Genomic DNA, 17,040 nt, shown 5'->3' with positions numbered 1-17,040 from the left:
GCTTCACATGTGCTAATCAGGGAAGCTCTCGTCACCGAGGACCGAGTCCTTCACTCGGGGGTCTTCAAGGACGCCAAGTCACCGAGGACCGAGTCCTTCACTGGGGGTCTTCAAGGACGCCAAGTCACCGAGGACCGAGACCTTCACTCGGGGGTCTTTAAGGATGCCAAGTCACCGAGGACCGGGTCCTTCACTCGGGGGTCTTCAAGGACGCCAAGTCACCGAGGACCGAGTCCTTCACTCGGGGATCTTCAAGGTTGCCAAGTCACCGAGGACCGAGTCCTTCACTGAGAGGGTCTTCAAGGACGCCAAGTCACCGAGGACCGAGTCCTTCACTCTGGGGTCTTCAAGGACGCCAAGTCACCGAGGACCGAGACCTTCACTCGGGGGTCTTCAAGGACGCCAAGTCACCGAGGACCGGGTCCTTCACTCGGGGGTCTTCAAGGACGCCAAGTCACCGAGGACCGGGTCCTTCACTCGGGGGTCTTCAAGGACGCCAAGTCACCGAAGACTGAGTCCTTCACTGGGAGGGTCTTTAAGGACGCCAAGTCACCGAGGACCGGGTCCTTCACTCGGGGGTCTTCAAGGACGCCAAGTCACCGAGGACCGAGTCCTTCACTGGGAGGGTCTTCAAGGACGCCAAGTCACCGAGGACCGAGTCCTTCACTCGGGGGTCTTTAAGGACGCCAAGTCACCGAGGACCGAGTCCTTCACTCGGGGGTCTTCAAGGACGCCAAGTCACCGAGGACAGAGTCCTTGGCTGTGTCTACTACCGGACACTTGAGCACTTGGTCACTGACTTTCAGTGCTTCGGGCGCCACACTGACAAAACCAGCAGAATTCAGGGCACTGAAAGTACCTGGATGGTGCACTGCAAACGGGCAAAACATGCAGTGTAAACGATGGACACTACTGGCCCTAAACGGGCGCCATCTTGGCGACGTAGCGGAAGAGGAGGAGCCCTTTCGCCAGCTTTTCATTTCATTTCTAAAACAATGGCGGACGAGATGGCTACGGTAGCACAAGCGGTCGACCACGGAGGCTCCTGCCGCGATGGTGGAGGTATCGCAGTTTCCACATGGGGTGGAGAAAGGGGTAAACAAGGGACACAAAGAGGGCAAGAAGTGCATTCATTTTGTCACTTTAAGTTTCGCGGGTATCGCAAGCAGATTTGCGTACGTCACTCCCGCCAAGTGGTTAACGTAAGTGTTCCATTTGATACAGACTCATCAGCCACGCAGTGCACTGCAGATGTCAGTGCTCTGGATTGTTGTGCTCTGGATTGCAGTGTACTTCGTAAAGTGTCCGGTAGTAGACACAGCCCTTCACTGGGGGGTCTTCAAGGACGCCAAGTCACCGAGGACCGAGTCCTTCACTCGGGGGTCTTCAAGGACGCCAAGTCACCGAGGACCGAGTCCTTCACTCGGTGGTCTTCAAGGACGCCAAGTCACCGAGGACCGAGTCCTTCACTCGGTTGTCTTCAAGGACGCCAAGTCACCGAGGACCGAGTCCTTCACTCGGGGGTCTTCAAGGACGCCAAGTCACCGAGGACCGAGTCCTTCACTCGGGGGTCTTCAAGGATGCCAAGTCACCGAGGACCGGGTCCTTCACTCGGGGGTCTTCAAGGACGCCAAGTCACCGAGGACCGAGTCCTTCACTCGGGGGTCTTCAAGGACGCCAAGTCACCGAGGACCGAGTCCTTCACTCGGGGGTCTTCAAGGACGCCAAGTCACCGAGGACCGAGTCCTTCACTCGGGGGTCTTTAAGGACGCCAAGTCACCGAGGACCGAGTCCTTCACTCGGGGGGTCTTTAAGGACGCCAAGTCACCGAGGACTGAGTCCTTCACTCGGGGGGTCTTTAAGGACGCCAAGTCACCGAGGACTGAGTCCTTCACTCGGGGGGTCTTTAAGGACGCCAAGTCACCGAGGACTGAGTCCTTCACTGGGGGGTCTTTAAGGACGCCAAGTCACCGAGGACCGAGTCCTTCATTCGGGGACTCATGTAGCGAAATATTAACAGCAACGATGACGTCAATGTCAGAGAGCCGATGGAAGGTCAAACGACTGTGGCGGCTTCAAAGAAGCTGCTGGCTAAGGATAAGCGGAGATACAGTCAGATTGTAATACACGCCGGTGGTAATGACGCCCGAGCCCGCCGCTCGGAACTCACTAAAATTAATGTGGAATCGGTGTGTGCTTATGCCAAGACGTTGTCGGACACCGTAATTTTCTCTGGCCCTCTCCCAAATTTGCAGACAGACGAATTGTATAGCCGAATGTCGTCTTTCAACCGCTGGCTGTCGGGCTGGTGCCCAGCGAATAATGTGGGCTACGTAGACAACTGGAAGACTTTCTGGGGAAAACCTGATCTGATGAGGAGAGACGGCATTCATCCCACGTTGGACGGAGCGCGTCTCATTTCTGCGAATATGACCAAGTTGATCACGGGACTTAATCTATGACAACCCAGGGTTCAGATCAGGAACCGGGAGCAGAGTTGTGGTTTAACACCTTCTCTGCTCTTCCATTCGAGCAGTTACCCACCCTTGACTTTAGAGTAGAGACTGTGTCTGTCCCACGGCCACTTCAATTAAATAAATCAAAAGTAAGCAGAAGAGGAGTCGTACACAATAACCTTATACAAGTTAACACAATTATTTCAGCAGTGCAACAAAATAGGTCTATTAAATGTGGTCTCCTAAATATTCGATCTCTGTCATCTAAAGCTGTGTTACTGAATGATTTAATATCAGATAATCACATTGATTTATGTTGCCTAACTGAAACCTGGCTGAGCCATGAAGAATATGTCTGCCTGAATGAATCGACTCCTCCAAGTCATATTAATACTCACATTCCTCGAGGCACCGGTCGAGGAGGTGGAGTAGCAGCCATCTTTGAATCGAGCCTATTAATTAATCCTCAACCAAAATTACACTACACCTCATTTGAAAGCCTTGTTCTTAGTCTTTCACATCCAACCTGGAAAACACTACAGCCAATTCAATTTGTGATTCTGTACCGGCCACCAGGTCCATATTCAGAGTTTATATCTGAATTCTCAGAATTTATATCAAGTTTGGTTCTTAAAACCGATAAAGTTATTATTGTTGGAGATTTTAATATCCATGTGGATGTTGATAATGATTGCCTTAGTGCTGCATTCATCTCCTTGTTGGACTCGATTGGCTTCTGTCAGAGAGTACAGAAACCCACTCACAGCTTTGGCCACAGCTTGATCTTGTTCTTACTTATGGCGTTGACATTGAGCATTTGAGCGTCTTCCCACAGAATCCTCTTCTGTCAGACCACAACCTCATAACTTTTGAATTTATACTACCGGGTGTACTCCGTTAGTCAAAAGTTTCTACACTAGATGTCTAACTGATACGGCTGGAGCTAAGATTAAACAGCGATTCCTTCTGTATTTGATTCGATACCACGTCTCAATATAACAGAGGACTCCTGGTCTAACTTTAGTCCGTCCCAGATTGATCATCTTGTTGACAGTGCCATAGGCTCTCTGAGAATGACACTGGACTCGATAGCCCCTCTGAAGAAGAAGACAGTGAGGAAGAGGAGGTTTGCTCGCTGGTATAACCCTCAGACCCGCAAACTGAAGCAAACGTCACGAAAGCTTGAGCGCATATGGCGTTCAACTAATCTCGAAGAATCCCGCTTAGTTTGGCGAGATAGTCTTAAAACATATAAGAAGGCCCTCCGTAATGCCAGAGCAGCCTATTACTCATCAATAATAGAAAAATAAAACAACCCCAGGTTTCTCTTCAGCACTGTAGCCAGGCTGACAGAGAGTCACAGCTCTGTGGGCGAGCATTCCTATAAACCTTAGTGGTAATGACTTTATGAACTTCTTTAATGAAAAGATTTTAACTATTGGGGACAAGATTAATAATCTCTTGCCCATAACCAGTGCCAATCTGTCCTTAAGTGGAATGGCCTTGGAAACCGCTGTATGCCCTGGTGTATATTTGGAGGTTTTCTCCTATCAACCGTGACCAATTATTTTCAACGGTTTCTACTTGAACACGTCTACCTGTCTCTTGGACCCCATCCCGACGAGGCTGCTTAAAGACGTTTTGCCTTTAATTGGCGGCTCTCTATTAGATATTATCAATGTGTCTCTGCTAACAGGCCACGTACCACACTCCTTCAAGGTGGCTGTTATTAAACCTCTCCTGAAGAAGCCCACTCTGGATCCAGAGGTATTGGCTAACTACAGACCGATCTCTAACCTCCCTTCCTCTCCAAGATCCTTGAGAAAGTGGTGCAAATCAGTTGTGCGACTTTCTACATCATAATAGCTTATTTGAGAAATTTCAATCAGGATTTAGAAAACACCACAGCACCGAGGCGGCACTGGTGAAAATTACAAATGACCTCTTAATGGCAGCAGATAAAGGACTCCTCTCTGTCCTGGTCTTGTTAGACCTTAGTGCTGCATTCGACACCATTGACCATGACATCCTGTTACAGAGACTGGAGCAGTCGATTGGCATTTCAGCGGCACTAATTTGGTTTAAATCCTATTTATCAGATCGATCTCAGTTTGTATTTGTAAACGATGACGCCTCGATAACCACTAACGTTAATCACGGAGTTCCACAAGGTTCTGTGCTTGGACCAATTTATTTACCTTATACATGCTTCCTTTGGGCAATATTATCAGGAAACACTCCATAAACTTTCATTGTTATGCAGATGACACTCAACTATATTTATCGATAAAACCAGAGGAGAGCAACCAACTCTGTAAAATTCAAGCATGTCTTAAAGACATAAAAACATGGATGACCTGCAACTTCTTGATGTTAAACTCAGACAAAACCAAAGTAATTTTAATCGGCCCTGAGCACCTCAGAGATCAATTATCTGGTGATGTGGATTCTGTAGACGGCATTGCCCTGGCATCCAACACCACTGTAAAGAATCTTGGCGTTATCTTTGATCGGGACTTGTCCTTTAACTCCCACGTAAAGCAAATCTCAAGGACTGCATTCTTTCATCTACGTAATATTTCAAAAATCAGGCACATCTTGTCTCAAAAAGATGCAGAAAAATTAGTTCACGTTCGTTACTTGAGACTGGATTACTGTAACTCCTTATTAGCAGGCTGCTCTAATAAATCTCTTTAGGTCCCTCCAGTTGATCCAGAATGCTGCAGCTCGTGTTCTCACTAAAACTAAGAAAGAGATCACATCACTCCTGCACTAGCTGCTCTGCACTGGCTCCCAGTAAAATCAAGAATCACTTTTAAAATTCTTCTCTTAACCTACAAAGCCTTGATTGGTGATGCTCCATCATATCTTAAGGAGCTTGTCGTACCATATTGCCCCACTAGAGAGCTCGCTCACTAAATGCGGGACTACTTGTAGTTCCTAGAGTCTTAAAAGTAGAATGGGAGCCAGAGCCTTTAGTTATCAAGCTCCTCTTTATGGAACCAGCTTCCAATTTCAGTCCGGGAGGCAGACACAGTCACCTCGTTAAGAGTAGACTTAAGACCTTCCTCTTTGACAGAGCTTATAGTTAGGGCTGAATCAGGTTTGCCCTGGTCCAGCCCTTGATATCTGCTATAGGCTTATAGCTGCCGGAGACGTTTTAGGATGCACTGAGTACCTATCTCCTCTTTTTCTCTCCTTAAGGATGAATTTTCATCTCTCAATCACACGTTACTAACTCTGCTTTCTCCCGGAAGTCCTTTTGACTTTCGTCTCATGGGGTCATCGGACCCTATGAGGCGGCATAAATCTATCTGCCTGATGGATCGTCTGGGTCGTGGAATTCCTGTTCATGACTACGCTACTGTCTTGTTGAGACTCCGCCCTCCTCCTCCCACCGCCATCTGCCTGATGGATCGTGGAGGTCTCCATCGTGGAATATGCCTACTATGAACTATTCATACACTCTGTCATATTCATTGAATGTATTTTAACTCTAAATCTGTCCTTCTGTACACATTACATCTATTGCATCTGTCCATCCTAGGAGAGGGATCCTCCTCTGTTGCTCTCCTCCAGGTTTCTTCCCTTTTTTTCCCCCTGAAGGGTTATTTGGGAGTTTTTCCTGGTCCGATGTGAGGTTTTGGGGCAGGGATGTCTATGTGTACAGATTGTAAAGCACTCCGAGACAAATTTGTAATTTGTGAAATTGGGCTATACAAATAAACTGAATTGAATTGAATTGAAAGAGAGAAAATGTAATAATTGTAAGTTTTGTAGTTTTATTAAAAAATAACATTTTCCAAAAACCTACCTGTGTTCAATCTTGTGTTGTTTGAGAAATGTGATGCGCCATAATATTTTGGATGATGGCATGTGGCCATAGAGACAAAATATGAATATAATATATAAATTTAAGACATCTCTTGAACTGTTATGAAAGTGCCACATGAAGCTAAACAAAGGGTACATCCCTAGTCATTTCCTCGTGTCCTCGTTTCTTCTCTCCTCACATGGTTTCATATACTGATGCAACCGATTGTCCAGAAGAGCCACTGTCTTTTTGTCCCGCCCCTCTGCCTCAGACTGGCCAATGTTACTATATATCTAAACAAATAAAAAAATGTAAGTGAGAAGAAGAAAAAAGATCAACATCCGATGTGCTTTACGTAAACAACCCCCTTTGTTTTTTTGTTGATAAATACATTTGGGGTGACTGCGGGTCAGAGGTCAGCAGGTCTGTCTTCCAATCAGGGGGTTGGCGGTTCAATCCCCGCCCTAGTCACTGTGTCCTTGAGCAAGACACTTAACCCTGAGTTGCTCCCTGTAGGTCTACGGTGTGTTAATGTAACTTGTAAAGTGTCTTTGAGTACCTTAAAAAGCGCTCTATAAATTAAATGGATTATTATTATTGAATTATTGTAATAATGTGTTAATCTGGCAAATTTAACCCAACTGTGCAAATCTAGCTAAACGCTAACTTGCTGGAATCAGCTGGAGGAGCCACTGGAGTGTCATCGTGACAGAAGTCAGTCTGCAAAGCATCCCGTGTAACTCAAACACACATGTGAGTGTTCCCTCCCGTCCTCAGAGCCTCTCCACGAGGACGTGGCAGCTGCAGCCGCCCACCTTGCAGCCCTCACAGGCGCTGACCCCGTAGTGGTACCCGGAGGACTTGTCCTGGCACACGAAGCACGGCTTGTAGATGCGCGGCGGCGGGGGAGGGGAGGCGGGGCCGGGCACCAGGAGGTCCTCTCCGGAACTCGTGCTCTCCGTCTCGATGGCTGCGGGACGAGAAACACGGAGTCAAGACGGCACGAAGGAGCCGAGGCGAGCGGACGATGACGCTTCAGGTCGTCTTCATCTATCGTGATTAATGTCGGGGTTGATTCGGGTTTGTCAAACCAACGGTCACGGGGGTGCCATCAGAAACAATCCAGACATGAAGCTTCCTGTTGTTCCCGCTGAGCAGATCCTCCGGGGTCCAACATCCAAACGCTTGGTCAAAAAAGATTACGTAATCATTTAAAAACGTTCACATATGTTCCTTTAATCCATATGTTTTGGACACGTAGCCGTAAAAAAACCTTTATATGTTCCTTGAAGAACTATTCAAGGAAATGGTTCTTTAAAGAACCATGGTTTGAAAGGTTCTTTGAGGAATCAGAAATGGTGCCTTAAAGAACCATGTTTTGACGTTTTTTGAGACACCTTTAAAGGTTCTTTGAGGAACCAGAAATGGTGCCTTAAAGAACCATGTATTAAAGGTTCTTTGAAGAACTCTTTAAGGACATGGTTCTTTAGAGAATCCTGGTTTGAAAGGTTCTTATTGGACCCAGAAATGGTGCCTTAAAGAACCATGTTTTGACGTTTTTTGAGACACCTTTGTAGGTTCTTTGAAGAACTCTTAAAGGACATGGTTCTTTAGAGAACTCTTTAATGACATGGTTCTTTAAAGAACTCTTTAAGGATATGGTTCTTTCGAGAACTCTTTAAGGACATGGTTCTTTAGAGAATCCTGGTTTGAAAGGTTCTTATTGGAACCAGAAATGGTGCCTTAAAGAACCATATTTTGACGTTTTTTGAGACACCTTTGTAGGTTCTTTGAAGAACTCTTAAAGGACATGGTTCTTTAGAGAACTCTTTAAGGATATGGTTCTTTAGAGAACTCTTTAAGGACATGGTTCTTTAAAGAACTCTTTAAGGACATGGTTCTTTCGAGAACTCTTTAAGGACATGGTTCTTTAAAGAACTCTTTAAGGACATGGTTCTTCGAGAAGCTTTTAAGGACATGGTTCTTTAAAGAACTCTTTAAGGACATGGTTCTTTAAAGAACTCTTTAAGGACATGGTCCTTTAAAGAACTTTCAGGACATGGTTCTTTAAAGAACCCTGGTTTGAAAGGTTCTTTGTGGAACCAGAAATGGTGCCTTAAAGAACCATGTTTTGACATTTTTTGAGACACCTTTGTAGGTTCTTTGAAGAACTCTTAAAGGACATGGTTCTTTAGAGAACTCTTTAAGGACATGGTTCTTTAAAGAACTCTTTAAGGACATGGTTCTTTAGAGAACTCTTTAAGGACATGGTTCTTTAAAGAACTCTTTAAGGACATGGTTCTTTAAAGAACTCTTTAAGGACATGGTTCTTTAAAGAACTCTTTAAGGACATGGTTCTTTAAAGAACTCTTTAAGGACATGGTTCTTTAGAGAACTCTTTAAGGACATGGTTCTTTAAAGAACTCTTTAAGGACATGGTTCTTTAAAGAACTCTTTAAGGACATGGTTCTTTAGAGAACTCTTTAAGGACATGGTTCTTTAAAGAACTCTTTAAGGACATGGTTCTTTAAAGAACTCTTTCAGGACATGGTTCTTTAAAGAACCATGGTTTGAAAGGTTCTTTGTGGAACCAGAAATGGTTCTTCTCTGGCATCACTCCTCCAAAAATGTTCGCCTCGTGCTCTTGTTATTAAAAGTCAAAGTTATCTTTATTGTCAATTTTTCAACGTTGAACATCCAGAACATCTAAAGAATGTTTCTCTCTTCTTTTGTCCGACATTCAGTGAATAATAGTAATAATAAAAAGTGATAAAGTGATGAGGTAATAAAGAGCAGACAGTCAACAGTTAACAACAACAACAAAGAACATTTAGACAACATTTATATAGACACCATAATGCATCTGTCATCACCAGCTCCCGTGACCTCTGTGTGTGTGTGACCTGTGTGACCTCTGTGTGTACGTGGTGTGTGACCTCAGTGTGTATGTGGTGTACCTCTGTGTCCGTGTGTGTGACCTCTGTGTGTATGTGGTGTGTGACTGACCTCTGTGTGTATGTGGTGTGTGACCTCTGGTGTGTGACCTCTGTGTGTATGTGGTGTGTGACCTCTGTGTGTACGTGGTGTGTGACCTCTGTGTGTATGTGGTGTGTGACCTCTGTGTGTACGTGGTGTGTGACCTCTGTGTGTACGTGGTGTGTGACCTCTGTGTACGTGGTGTGTGACCTCTGTGTGTATGTGGTGTGTGACCTCTGTGTATACGTGGTGTGTGACCTCTGTGTGTACGTGGTGTGTGACCTCTGTGTGTACGTGGTGTGTGACCTCTGTGTGTACGTGGTGTGTGACCTCTGTGTGTACATGGTGTGTGACCTCTGTGTACCTGTGTGTGGACCTCTGTGTGTACGTGGTGTGTGACCTCTGTGTGTACATGGTGTGTGACCTCTGTCTGTGACCTCTGTGTGTGACCTCTGTGTGTACCTGGTGTGTGACCTCTGTGTGTACGTGGTGTGTGACCTCTGTGTGTGACCTCTGTGTGTATGTGGTGTGTGACCTCTGTGTGTGACCTGTGTGTACGTGGTGTGTGACCTCTGTGTGTATGTGGTGTGTGACCTCTGTGTGTATGTGGTGTGTGACCTCTGTGTGTGACCTCTGTGTGTGACCTCTGTGTGTACCTGGTGTGTGACCTCTGTGTGTATGTGGTGTGTGACCTCTGTGTGTGTGACCTCTGTGTGTGTAGTGTGTGACCTCTGTGTGTGTGTGTGTGACCTCTGTGTGTACGTGTGTGTGTGACCTCTGTGTGTACGTGGTGTGACCCTGTGTGTATGTGGGTGTGTGACCTCTGTGTGTGTGTGTGACCTCTGTGTGTACCTGGTGTGTGACCTCTGTGTGTATGTGGTGTGTGACCTCTGTGTGTACGTGGTGTGTGACCTCTGTGTATACGTGGTGTGTGACCTCTCAGGCATGAAAACGGGTCAGGAGTGAAAAAGGTGAGAAGGATAGGCGGGTGCTGGTGACTTCCACGAACATCGATGTTGGACGTTGTATGATAATCTGTAGGCATGGACGGATTAAGAAACCACGGGCCCCTGGGCCTGATGTCAAGCCCCCCGCAAAAACCACATCGCTAATAAAACAGTCCGTATGGAACTACGGATCGTATCATATCAAAAGTTAATAACAGACTTCACGCAAAGGCTCTGGCTTAGGGCCCCTGAGCTCATGGGCCCCTGGTGCCGTAGGCTCGTTCGTAAGCGATCGACAGTGAAGAGGCGACTCCGGGATGCTGGCCTTCTAGGCAGAGTGGCAAAGAAAAAGCCATATCTGAGACTGGCCAATAAAAATAAAAGATTGGTATGGGCAAAAGAACACAGGCATTGGACAGAGGAAGATTGGAAAAAGGTGTTATGGACAGATGAATCCAGGTTTGAGGTGTTTGGATCACACAGAAGAACATTTCAATCAGGATAGACAGGTATTTAGAGTTTAACAATCATTTATTACAATAGGATATTGCAATAGTGCAAAGTCTTTTTGGTGATTGGACTCCATCCTGAAGTAGGATAAACCAGGGGTAGAGATGCTGATATCTGCGCAGGCAGAATTCAATTCAATTCAGTTTATTTGTATAGCCCAATTTCACAAATTTGTCTCGGAGTGCTTTACAATCTGTACACATAGACATCCCTGCCCCAAAACCTCGCATCGGACCAGGAAAAACTCCCAAATAACCCTTCAGGGGGAAAAAAAGGGAAGAAACCTTCAGGAGAGCAACAGAGGAGGATCCCTCTCCAGGATGGACAGATGCAATAGATGTAATGTGTACAGAAGGACAGATTTAGAGTTTAAATACATTCAATGAATGTGACAGAGTGTATGAATAGTTCATAGTAGGCATATTCCACGATGGAGACCTCCACAATCCAGCAGGCAGATGGCGGTGGGGAGGAGGAGTGGGCGGAGTCTCAACAGTGGTATCTGCGCAGGCAGAATCCCCCCAAAGAGAATTATTTTATATGTATAAAATAAATTCAACCTTACCTACAGCCGGAGAAGTTTCCGAGGCACCCCTAGAACCATTTCATGAAACCACTAGTTATGGTTCGAAGGGGTTAAGGCTAGCCGTAATAGTAAACATCAACAGAGTTTAGAAGGTCTAGCTAAAAAGCAAGAGAGGAAGGCCCCGAAGGACTGCAGACAAGTATACGGGGGTCTCTATCGACCACAGAAGCTAATAGTGCCGATCTAGATATACAGCACTAAGACAGCAGGATCCGACCGGATCACGAAAATGATAGCGGGGTCGGAAATGACGCAGAAAGGCAGATTAGGGGTGAAGACGCACCGCAGACAAGGACAGGAGGGGGTCGAGAGTAGACCGCAGAACTGGACAGTGTGGATAGGAACTAACACTTCAAAGGAGAAGGGGATTTTAAGATCCCAGAATGGATAGCGGGGGGTCTCGACATGCTTGGTCGCGCCCAAGGACCGGATAGGTTGGGTCAAGTTAGACCGCAGACAAGAATAGATTGGGGTCATGGGTAGACCGCAGACAAGAACAGGTTGGGGTCCTGTGTAGACCGCAGAACAGGATAGTAGGGGTCGCTTTCAAGACCGCAGGACAGTTCGAGTCGGATTTTAACGGTTGGTCGCTTCTCGTTAGACCCCTGTCGGACTCTGGCCTGGGCGTTCCCAGGCATCCGGGGAAGTACGTCCGGGAAAGAGACTGTGTCCTCATTGGACGGGTTCGTCGCAGACCCAGAAACAGGAATTTTATGTCATCTTGTGACGGCCCTCCACTGGACCTGTAAACGAGAGCGGGTTTTCATACCATCTTTTGCCTGATATTTTTGCTGGAAATTGGAAGATAATCCGCTTTGCCAGGTAACGGAGACCTAGGAAAATAAGAAAGATACCGTTACGCCAGGCAGCGTTTACCCAGGAAAATAAGAAAAGATCACGTTAAGCCGGGCAACGTAAACCACTAACTATTACGTTAAATAGGCAACGTCAACCAGGGAAGTAGAAACTTCACGTTAGTTACGGGCAACGTGAAACCAGAGAATGCTAAAAGAACACGTTTAGGCGAGTCAACGTTAAAGCAGGAAATAGAGAACAGATCACAACAAGGCAGAACAAATGTAAACCCAGAAATAACTGGGAATTCTAGCTACGGAATGAAATTAGCAGTAATAAGCTATGGTTCCCAAACCACAATAGATTTAAGGCCAGCATAGCAGTGAAATGAACACCACCACCAGTTATATGTATACCTTACCAATTTAAGGTTTCAGGGACCTTTGATTTGACCATATGGTGTCGAGGTCCAGCCGGATGTAGGAGCCAACGGCAGAGGAGGACCACCTCCCCATTCTCTGGAGAGTTGAGGCGGAGATGCCTTGGCAGGCAGCCGAAGTAGCAGCCCCTATCCGGAAAGAATGCCCCGAGTAGTTTGGCTGGGCTAAGTTGCTATTTGGGAGGATGACCTTCAAATGACCCCGGAACCAAGTCTGAGATATGGCTACCTTCCCCGGGGTAAGGAAGAGAGGAGCAGAGGAGCCAGTCTTAGGCCGAACCAAGAGGTACTCAAGCATGCTTCACGTTAGTTAAGGGCAACGTGAAACTAGAGAATGCTAGAAGAACACGTTTAGGTGAGGCAACGTGGAAGCAGGAAACTGAGAAAAAAAAATCACAAGAAAAATGATCACATCGCACCAGAATGGTTCCACAAGTCCGTGTTAGCGAGCGGATCTGGAACCTTAGCTCTGGTGAGATACGGCTGTACATAAGATGACTGACGAGTCACTGCCAACCAATACTTGAAACGGACACCACAAACAATTATATGAATGACTTACCATATAGTGCCGGACTTCAATGATTTATGATTTGCCAGCATTAGGTTGAGGTCAGGGTAAAGGTCTACAGCTGTCCCATTCGCGGCATCAGTGCAACTGCGATGCCTCGGGGTTAGCCAAAGTAGCAGCCTCTGTGCTACCCCTTTGACCTACATAATGCTTCGTTGATCGAAGAAAAGAGGCCCTCCCATACACAGCTGCCTAGGTACTTGGAGTATTGCCTGGGAAGACCATCCAGGATCCGAAAATGGCCTGAGGTGTTTGGAAGCTGAGCGTCTCCTGAGCTAATGAAGTTGCTTAACGCTCGCCATTGACGGACTGCAACTGTGTCACAGAGGGAGGCCAGTAACCCCCCAAAACCACGGATGGCCTGCATCCGTGTAGCCCTTGACTGCATCAGGGAAATGCACCATCAGCCTTTGCAGCAAACGCTACTCCATACAGAAATTGTCCAACAACCTGCCCCGCAGGTCATACCGGCCCGTCAAGATAGATAATATCGGGCAAATTTGAGATAGGCCGATGCCATATCCAGAGAGCAGGCAATAAATGCGCATTCCTCAGGTATGACACCTCTGACAAATGTACCAATGGCCAGGAGAGTGAGTAAGAGTAAACTCTTTTACTTGTTCTTGCGTCCTAGACCAAGCCTCCACAGACGCACACGACTATACTGCCGCGTTCACACCAAAGCGTTTATGCAGTCCTTTATGCACGGGTCAAGACCCAGCCGATATCGTCCTCACGCTGGACCTACCCCTGATAGATACTTACTCTCTATTCTACCTTCTTACCTCTCTAGTCATTCCACATGCCCAGTACTAACCTGCCAATCAGATTGCCCGCTGAATTATTTCGCAGGTGTCAAGCACACAGCTAGAGGTGAATATGAATTGCCACACTGAAGTTGAAATAGATTGAGATCGTGATCACGATATCCTGATTAATGAGCATTAGTTCAACCACATTTCTCCTCAGATTTAACATTAGACAAGGAGCATGTACTGATGGAAAACTCTTCCTTTTGCCATCTGTCAGGTATACTTACAACCAGCCAACGTTATCACCCTGTTACTTCTGTAAACTTAATACCACATTTAAAGACGAGCTGTTGAATTAACGTTTAATGACTATTAAAGAAAAACACAAAATCCCACACCTACTAAATATATGCTACCTCTATTATACTTCTAAATGTTGTATCCTAACAAGCCCACTCTGGCTTTTACCTTATTCTGCTACCCAACTACAAATATGTGACCAAGCAAAGCCACCTTTACCACGAACAGGTAGGCAGAAAGAAAGTAAATCTTTGAAAGTCTCAAGTTTCCAACAGATCGACTCCCATTCCCCAACTTAGCGGCTCAATGCTTGCTCCTGCCTGCCATTAGAGGCTCAATGCTCGCTCCGGCCAGCTTTTACAGGGTCAATGCTAGCTCCAGCCAGTCTTACAGGCCCCAATGCTCGTGCCAGCCTGCCTTCCAGACCCAAGGCTCGCTCCAGCCAGTCTTCCAGACCCAAGGCTCGCGCCAGTCTTCCGAGGCTCAATGTTTGCTCTAGTCAGCCTTAAGGGGCACAGCGTTAGTCCAAGCTGGCTTGTAAAGGCTGAAACTTGCTCCGGACTACATAGGCTCTATTGACTTTACCGACTCAATGACTTCGACCTTCTTTATAAATATAAACTAATATATACAATATTTATTTTAATTTGTATATAATACATAAATATATTTATATTTTATTCTCACTGACATCCTCCCACTAAATGTACTTACCGCTGCAGTCAACTACGTTACGTATTATTTAGTTGCAACTGCATCCTTAAGTTCACCTAAATTAGAAACATTTATTTACACTACGAATCCGTTGATACAACTATCAGGCTATGTCAAAACAGAATACCCGTTAGACAATGCGATGTCACGACCAAGCCGCGACCATAGCGGGACTACCCGAGTCATCGCCGGCTGCGATACTTCTCCTGACGCGTGCATGCCTGGCGCCGTCCTACAGCGACATTAAAGTTTGTATGAACTGCTGCCCCGTTATGTCATTTCTCAAGCGGCATCACTTTCGAACACGCTCCCCTTCCGTGACTGGAAGGACTGGTTCGTACTGCTTGAATCGAAAAGACGGTCCGGAGCTTCGGGTGCGAGTCTGAACTCAGAGTGCACTTGTTTAGTGTTCCGGTTCACCTCACGGAGCCCAGTTGGCGCCGCCGAAACAACGTAATAAAGACACAGCGGTTACCGGGATTTGAAGAGAGCATCGATGGTGTGAATGAAGCTACACCGTGACTGCAGGGCGGAGATGACGCCGTTGTCAATCGTAGAGGAGACGAATTCCTGGCGTACCAAATACCAGAAGCGCCATGCTACCTCTTCGCCTGCAGCACTCGGCATACACCCGCTCTTCCGGTCCCTTCACTGTCGAGGGATCAGCTGATAGCAGCTAACTAACTAGCCTTAATTGCTAGTGGAGCAGGAGAGGCTCGCTGCGAGAAACCCGCACTGTGTGAGTATACCTGAGCAGGGCAGCCCGCCGGCTGCCACTGAACACACCTCTCCACGAGATAACCACAATCGGAATCTTGACATGTTTCAGCTCCCAATAACTAAATGCAATCAGCAGAGGACCAATCTCCCCATACGAACTGACGCGAGCTGAAACGACAACTGACAGCAGCAGAGAACACAACATTAAAGTGTTACCAACGACTCTGTGATAGGCTTATCCAACTGGGCTGGCTCTAAATGGTTGGTTCATTCATCGGGCCCGCCCCCAATCAGCTAATGGAGTAATCGCTGCAAGACTTGTGAATGAACCAGCTGTACCCAATGTCTTCCTGTCTGAACTTTCGCTGAGCTACATTTGTGAGACGCAGAACAGGTGAAAAGATGCTGGAAGAGTGCCTGACACCATCTGTCAAGCATGGTGGAGGTCATGTGATGGTCTGGGGCTGCTTTGGTGCTGGTAAAGTGGGAGATTTGTACCAGGTCAAAGGGATTTTAAATAAGGAAGGCTATCACTCCATTTTGCAACGCCATGCCATACCCTGTGGGCAGCGCTTGATTGGAGCCAATTTCCTCCTCCAACAGGACAATGACCCAAAGCACACCTCCAAATTGTGCAAGAACTATTGAGGGAAGAAGCAGGCAGCTTGCTGTCTGTAATGGAGTGGCCAGTCACCAGATCTCAACCCATTGAGCTGTTGTGGGAGCAGCATACCCGTATGGTCCTCAAGAAGTGCCCATCAAGCCAATCCAACTTGTGGCAGGTGCTTCAGGAAGCGTGGGGTGACATTTCAACAGATTACCTCAACAAATTAACAGCTAGAATGTCAAAGGTCTGCAATGCTGTAATTGCTGCAAAAGGAGCATTCTTTGACGAAAGCAAAGTTTGAAGAAAAAAATTCATACTTCAAATACAAATCATTATTTCTAACCTTGTCAATGTCTTGACTATATTTTCTATACATTTTGCAACTCATTTGATAAATAAAAGTGTGAGTTTTCATGGAAAACACGAAATTGTCTGGGTGATCCCAAACTTTTGAACGGTAGTGTATATATATATATTATATAGGTTCCAGACAGACTTTTTTCACCACCGTCATAACTAAATATTTTCAACCATCCCGAGTCAGTGAAAGTGTTTGTTTATAGTAGGGCTGTGAAACGATTAAAATTTTTAATCGGGTTAATCACAGGTTTTTGTGGATTAATCATGATTAATCACATATTACCGATATTCTCGGTATATTTTGTGAGAACATAGAGATTTATGACAAAAGACGGATATATACATTTATACATTCTTCTATACAATGGTGCTGCAACTCAGCAGTTATTTAGCAGTTTTCTTCCATATGGAACATTAATACATCTTCATCCTAAACAGAATGTTTAACCCTCCTGTTACCTTTCGGGTCAATTTGACCCCATTCAATGTTTAA

The sequence above is a fragment of the Pseudoliparis swirei genome, chromosome 23 (assembly GCF_029220125.1).
Source record: "Pseudoliparis swirei isolate HS2019 ecotype Mariana Trench chromosome 23, NWPU_hadal_v1, whole genome shotgun sequence".
Classification (NCBI taxonomy): Eukaryota; Metazoa; Chordata; class Actinopteri; order Perciformes; family Liparidae; genus Pseudoliparis; species Pseudoliparis swirei.
This window is presented reverse-complemented; position numbering follows the sequence as displayed.